At 35.3% G+C, this 6,579-nt stretch overlaps 1 long non-coding RNA gene across 1 annotated transcript; it reads left to right on the top strand.

Annotated features, from left to right (window-relative positions):
• The first annotated feature begins 317 nt into the window (after window positions 1-317).
• Window positions 318-6,345, top strand: LOC123840570 (uncharacterized). Its single transcript, XR_010409604.1, has 3 exons — window positions 318-1,122; window positions 5,243-5,277; window positions 6,300-6,345. It is a non-coding gene; the product is annotated as an uncharacterized LOC123840570 (long non-coding RNA).
• Window positions 6,346-6,579: the final 234 nt, after the last annotated feature.

Genomic DNA, 6,579 nt, shown 5'->3' with positions numbered 1-6,579 from the left:
GGTAGTCAAAGCACACTCTTAGACTTAAGCTGTTCATTAACATAGTTATTTAAAAAAAAACCCCAAACATGCATTTTATACTCTTAAATGTTTCATATTGGTGGTACTTTTTAAATAATTTATCATGATCATTGTCAACTGTTGGATATTGGCAGTTGTTTTTTGATGTCACCTCACTTGTTCTCCAACATGTATACTATGTTTAAATAAATTAATGTCAGTTTAATACATAGCTGATATCCTCAAGATTTAGTCTCAGCTGGTAATTTTACATAGATGTCCCTTCTAAAGGATTCTTTGTGTCCTAAACAAGCTTCTGAAATAATGGCATGTTTTTTTTTCTTCCAGCATTGATGTTGCTTCAGATTGTCTTAACATATCCTATAGTCTTGTGTTGTAATATTCCATGATTATTTCTCAAAGGGAATGTTTATATGAGTCATTGTCTTTCAACATATTTTTCCAAAACTTTTGATCATTTTACTCTGTATCAAATTTATAAAAGCACTTTTATCAAAAGAAATGTACTTTTTCTTTTCTTTTATATGTATACATACATATGTATATATTTAAAGATTTATTTATTTATTTTAGAGAGAGTGTGCAGGGGATGGGGGAGAGGGAGAAAGAATCTCAAGCAGACTCCATGCTGAGCATGGAGCCCATCGCGGGGCTTGATCTCTCCACCCTGAGATCAGGACCTGAGATGAAACCAGGAGTCAGGCACTTGACTGACTGTACCACCCAGGCACCCCTAAGAACTCTTTTTCAAATGTATGTTTCTCCTGTGTCAAGAAAGACCCTTTAATTGTCTTGGTTCTGTTGTTACTTGGTGTATTTAAAATATAGATATAGTGATGTATACTTTTTTAAATTTACTAGTTCAAAATACCTGGACACCATTTAGTAAATGAACAATTAGATGCTTTGAATTTTATCATAGAATCTAAGAGCATCCAAGGTAATTTTTGTAAATTAACATATAATTTAAGTCCTATAACCTGTTGTGATAAGTTCTAATTTTCTAGGACTGATTTTCAAGAAAATGAAGACTGCTGGAATATTCAACCCTGATGAAAATAATTTTGGAGTAGCATAAGGCATGAGGGACACCTACCAGAGGTATTTTTGTGTGCTGAAAGCAGCATTCGTGTGCATTCACAAATCCAAAAGCAGTCTGTCCTCAGAGAATGGATGAAATTTGTATAAGAAGTCTGGAAGGTTCATGGTTTTCAGCTGTGCATACATTTCCAGACTCAACTGAATTTACATTACTCTCTTGATTTAAATAAATGTTCTTGTGTTATTTCTAGGCCACTTTCAACAGTGCCAATTGTGGCAAAATAAGACAAGGTAGAATCAGTCTTTGGGCTTGCAGAGGGATTCAGTCCAACCACTTCCTTTTCCAGGTGAAGAATTGAAGAATGCATCATTTAAGTACTAAGTACAAGGCAAATTTGATGGTTAATGGCTGAGCCAGGACTAAAATCAGTCCATTTGTTCTCCTTTCCACTTTGCTGTAATAATCGAGTTTCAAAAGCATAGTTAGACACCTTAGGGATTTTTTTCTTAATATAATGTTTTAAAGGTAATAGAAAATATTCTGAAAAATATGGCTCATTATTTGGAAACAAAAGACTGAAAAACATAACTATAACACAACTTCTTATATGTGTGAGGATAGATGTTATGGGCTAAATTGTGCCCCCCGCCCCCCCCAAAAAATCATGTTGAAGTTCTAACCCCCAGTACCACAGAACATGTCCTTATTTGGTGTAGCATCTTCACAGAGGTGATTAGATTAAAATGGGGTCATTAGGGTGGGCCCTAATCCAATATCACTGGCATGCTTATAAATTTGGACATAGATATGGACAGAAGAAAGACCATGTGAAGACACAGAGAAGATAGTCATCTGTAAGCCAAGGAAAGAGGCTTTAGATAACTGTAAAGTTAAAATTCTTGTAATTGTTTTCAACAAAGGTCTTTGGGAAAAAGGCTTTTCCCACTGGGTGAGATCTGATTTAGGTCAAATACAGAGAATCTTTTTTTTTTTTTTTTTTTTTTTAAAGATTTTATTTATTTATTTGAGAGAGAGAATGAGAGAGAGAGAGCATGAGAGGGAGGAAGGTCAGAGGGAGAAGCAGACTCCCTGCTGAGCAGGGAGCCCGATGCGGGACTCGATCCCGGGACTCCAGGATCATGACCTGAGCCGAAGGCAGTCGCTTAACCAACTGAGCCACCCAGGCGCCCCAAATACAGAGAATCTTGAAGTGGGTCTTCTAGGAACCACAAAGTAGGTCATATCATGACATTTCCCTGGGAATGAGAGTTTGAAGATGCTCCAGACCCTTGCTGCTTTTTTTTTAGAGGTGGCCTGTCCTCTGGTATTCACCACAAATGTGGGCTTTTAGTTTTCAACTAGTGGGGGAAAGGAGTAGGGCAAATTCAAATTCCACAGGGATCACTGTTTTTACTGAAATCAGTTATTTTTCTCGAATAAACACTCCCCAGAATGCTACAAGCCTTTGGTTAAGCCTTTGGTTTCCTGAGTTTTGAAAAAGTTGATTCTAACAATTTTGCCAGCTCTCTTGTTGGTTTTATGTAAGAGAGAGTTTTTGGAGGTTCTCACTCCGATTTTCACTGATACCACTCCATTTCATGAATTTTGTGTAACATGTATTTATGATCTTTTAATGTAGCATGTTTCCTAATTTCCCTGATATTCCTCCATTGACCCATGGGGAAGTTAGAAGTATGCATATTTGGGGATTCTAGATATCTTTTTGGTACTGATTTTTAATTCGCTCTCATTATGTTCAGGTAATATGTTTAACTTCAGTCTGTATGTTTCATAAAATATTGTTTTAAGTGTGCTGATAGAATGGAAGGGAAATAATTGACTTCATGTGGGGGGAGACAGGTAAGGTTTTTTGCAGCCTTTGCCTAAGCCATGAAGGAGGGGCAGCTTCTATGCCAGATAGAAAACATGTCAGAGAGTGTTTTATGGAGTGTGGGTACGGTATATGCTAAAAGCTGAGAGAATAAAAAACAGGCTGACGTGGAGAATCTTGACAAGGTCTCTAAGCGGGAGGTTTAAAAGAGCTTGTAGGAGATGTTATGGGTTGGTGTACATGAGAATGGAAAGGACATCAAGTTTTAATTACCAAAAACCTTATGTTTTAAGGTAAAAATCTAAATTTACTTGAATGCTGTAGGAAGCCACTAATAGGCTTCAAGCAAGAGTGAGAAATGATTAGATTTACTTTTAGAAAACTAATTCTGATGTCATATGAAGGAAAAACTAGAATTGAACAATTAAAGGTAGGGAGAGCTGTGAGTTTTGGTGCAAGCTGATGAGAAAGTAATGACAGGAATAAGGACGTTGTAAATTTGAAATGTTTATGAGATATATGTGGGTATCCTTATTCAGTAGATGTTTTAGGTAAGGGAGAGGAAAGTTTAGTAAACCATTTGGATTGGGGACTAGATAAATTATCTTGCTCCTAATCACAGTAGTTAATATAGGGACAGAAGCAGGTTTTGCAGGGAAAACACTTTATTTAGATTTGAGATGGAGAATTTACTTTGTACGAACTCATGTTGAGTACGATGGCAGCTTGCCCAAATCAGCAGTATGTTATTAGACCCCAAAGACTACTGTTAAACCATCTAAAACAGCTAAAAGTGAATCTAATGGTGTTATTAATTTGATGAAAAGATTATTAGCCAAAATATCTTACTGGACAGATGTCATTTATCTATATATATATATAAAGGATATATATATATATATATACACGTATAGGATATATATATATATATAAAGGATATATATATACACACATATATATAGATAAAGGAGATATATATATATATATCCTATATATCTCCTTTATCTATATATATCATATATATATATATCAGCAACACTGAGAGAAAGTCTTATTAATTTATTGAACTTGTAAAACCCTGACATCTACTTTTAAATTCAGAGCTATTTTGGAATAGCTGAAAGATTGATCAGTATATATGGAGTTTCTTAAGGAAAGCTAGATTAAAAAAAATAGCCTTAGTGTATTCATAAGAGAGGCGATTCTTGAGCAAGAATTTTTCCTCATTTGGGAATGGTCAGGGTGACCATTTGTTAGATAGTTTTACACATCAGTTAAGTTCAACAAACGTTTGCTGAGCGTCAACTATACACAAGACAGTGTAAGTTACTACATAGCTTTGTCCTTGAACACTTATATTCTCAAAACCTTTTTGTATCTTCTAATTTCTTCCTTGAGTGTTCTGGCAGACTATATTTGGTTTCTGAGATGCCAGTAGGGCATGAGCTATTTGTGTCAGATATTGATTCACTTGCAAGGGCTGCCAAAACACAGATATCACCCAGGTTATATTTGGCACTTTGACAGGAAGGGCAGTATAAATGGACTCACGGAAGGTTTATTGAGTGATTACACAGGGGATATTGAATATTTCAGAAAATCTGGGATTAGGGATCACGGCTGTCTGTCTTTTTCTGCTGCAGTTAAGATTTTTAATACTTAATAAGAGACAACTTGGTGTGATAGCAAAAACAAATAGCTGGGACTCAAGAGATCCTGTCTCCAATTTAGTGCTTGTGAGCTGTGATTCAATTTCAATGGAACTGTTTCCCCATCCGTTAAATGAAATGATGGAATTAGATGATAAGTGGTTCTTCTGCATGTATACACAAAACTTTGCATACAATTTCAAGAAATTCGTAGAATCACTGAGGTGTAACCACGACCTACAGATTTATGGGCACAGTTACTCTGTGACCTCTTCGAGCCTTTCTAGCTCTGACATTTTCTGATTGTATGATGTTTGTGTTCTGGAACAACAGTGATGCTTTCTTTTGGTGCAGCAGCTGTTGGCAGGAAGAGGTGGCACCTCTGGCTCTTTTAAGGTGGCTAATGAATAGTAAGCAGGCAAGCTGTGTTGATTTGTTCCATAACCTCATTAGATATCCCTCAGTATTTCTCCGCTCAGTCTCTGCATATACTGTCTCTACTACCTGAAATTTTCTCATTTGATATACTATAAAAATATTGGACACTCTTGAAGCACTAAATATGCCAAGGAGAAAATGTAATTTCCATTGGCAATTTGGCTTTGTCGGTGTTGACATTAGATGTTAATAATATTTGCCTCATTTCTTGGCTATTTGCATGATCATCAAACTGTAAAGATTTATTTTTCCTTTGCCTAGATTGTGGGACAGAGAATTCTCTCTTAATGTTAAAGGTATGTATTCATTGATGCCAGCTGATTATTTATATATGTTATATATACACACATATAAATATAAATATATATATATAAATAAACATATACCCCAACACATGTACGTATTCATTGATGCCAGCCTATATTGTGTGTGTGCATATGTGTTTGTGTGTGTGTATATATATACACACATATATATACATATATGTATATAATATATATACCAACACATGTACATCTTAAAATTGGGTAAATGAAAGGATTATTTGGCCATCTATATATTTAGATGGGATCTGTTCAATATTCAAGGTTGGAATTATTAATCTTTTAAATGTCCTCGGTTAAAACAGTGTTAAATTCTAGTTTTCATCTCAGCTTATTCCTATCGTTGACCTTAATGAGATCAGCTACAGTTCTGTTATTTTGATGGATACTGCTGCAATAATAGAATAATTGAATTACATGGAATCCAGATTGTGTTAGAATACTTCCATTACTATTCTTCTTTACCTTCATAAAGTTCCAATTCTTGTGGAACTCCTCAAGGGCTATAATACTGTAAAAAGTTAAGCATGAGTCTATTGGTAGTAAGATTTAAACTGAATATGTTCTTTAATGAATTAGTTATCCTAAGTAATCAAAATAATAAGGCCAGTATACAGATGCATTCTCTGTCCTAGCCCCATTATTTACCTATTCTGTTACTTGCTCATGAATAAACAAGTGAATTATTTATTAAAGCTATTTATAAAAACCTATACTTCCAGATTCTTTTCTAGAGTCTTTTCTTAACATTTTATAATTTTGCCAACATTTAATATTTTGAAAGTATAGCTGATATGCACACAGGTAATACCTTTCAGAATCATTCCTTCTCTTTACTTTTAAAGGGGTATATCATTACCATATATTCACCTTATATTTATATTGAAGTCTGTCCAGTCTTGGAACGTGTGTCAGTAGGTCCTAAAAGGAAGAGATTTTTCTTTGTAACTGAATTATCATTTTATTTTATTTTTATCATGTTTATTTTTTTTAAGGTTTTATTTATTTGGCAGAGAGCACAAGCCGGGGGAAGGGCAGAGGGAGAGGGAGAAGCAGGCTTCCCACTGAGCAGAGAGCCCGATGTGGGGCTCCATCCCAGGAGCTGGGATCATGACCTGAGCTGAAGGCAGATGCTTAATGGACTGAGCCACCCAGGTGCCCCTATCTTGTTATTTTAATGTTACTATTTACATGTAGTTTAGAAGTTTCTTCCTTCGGAAAGCTTTTCTTCCCCTAGCCTGCATTATTTCTTGCCTGCAACTCCTTAGGTATGCC

The sequence above is a fragment of the Mirounga angustirostris genome, unplaced genomic scaffold (genome assembly GCF_029215605.1).
Source record: "Mirounga angustirostris isolate CCGP_5_RB_7025 unplaced genomic scaffold, mMirAng1.0.hap1 SCAF_1, whole genome shotgun sequence".
Lineage (NCBI taxonomy): Eukaryota > Metazoa > Chordata > Mammalia > Carnivora > Phocidae > Mirounga > Mirounga angustirostris.
This window is presented reverse-complemented; position numbering and strand designations above follow the sequence as displayed.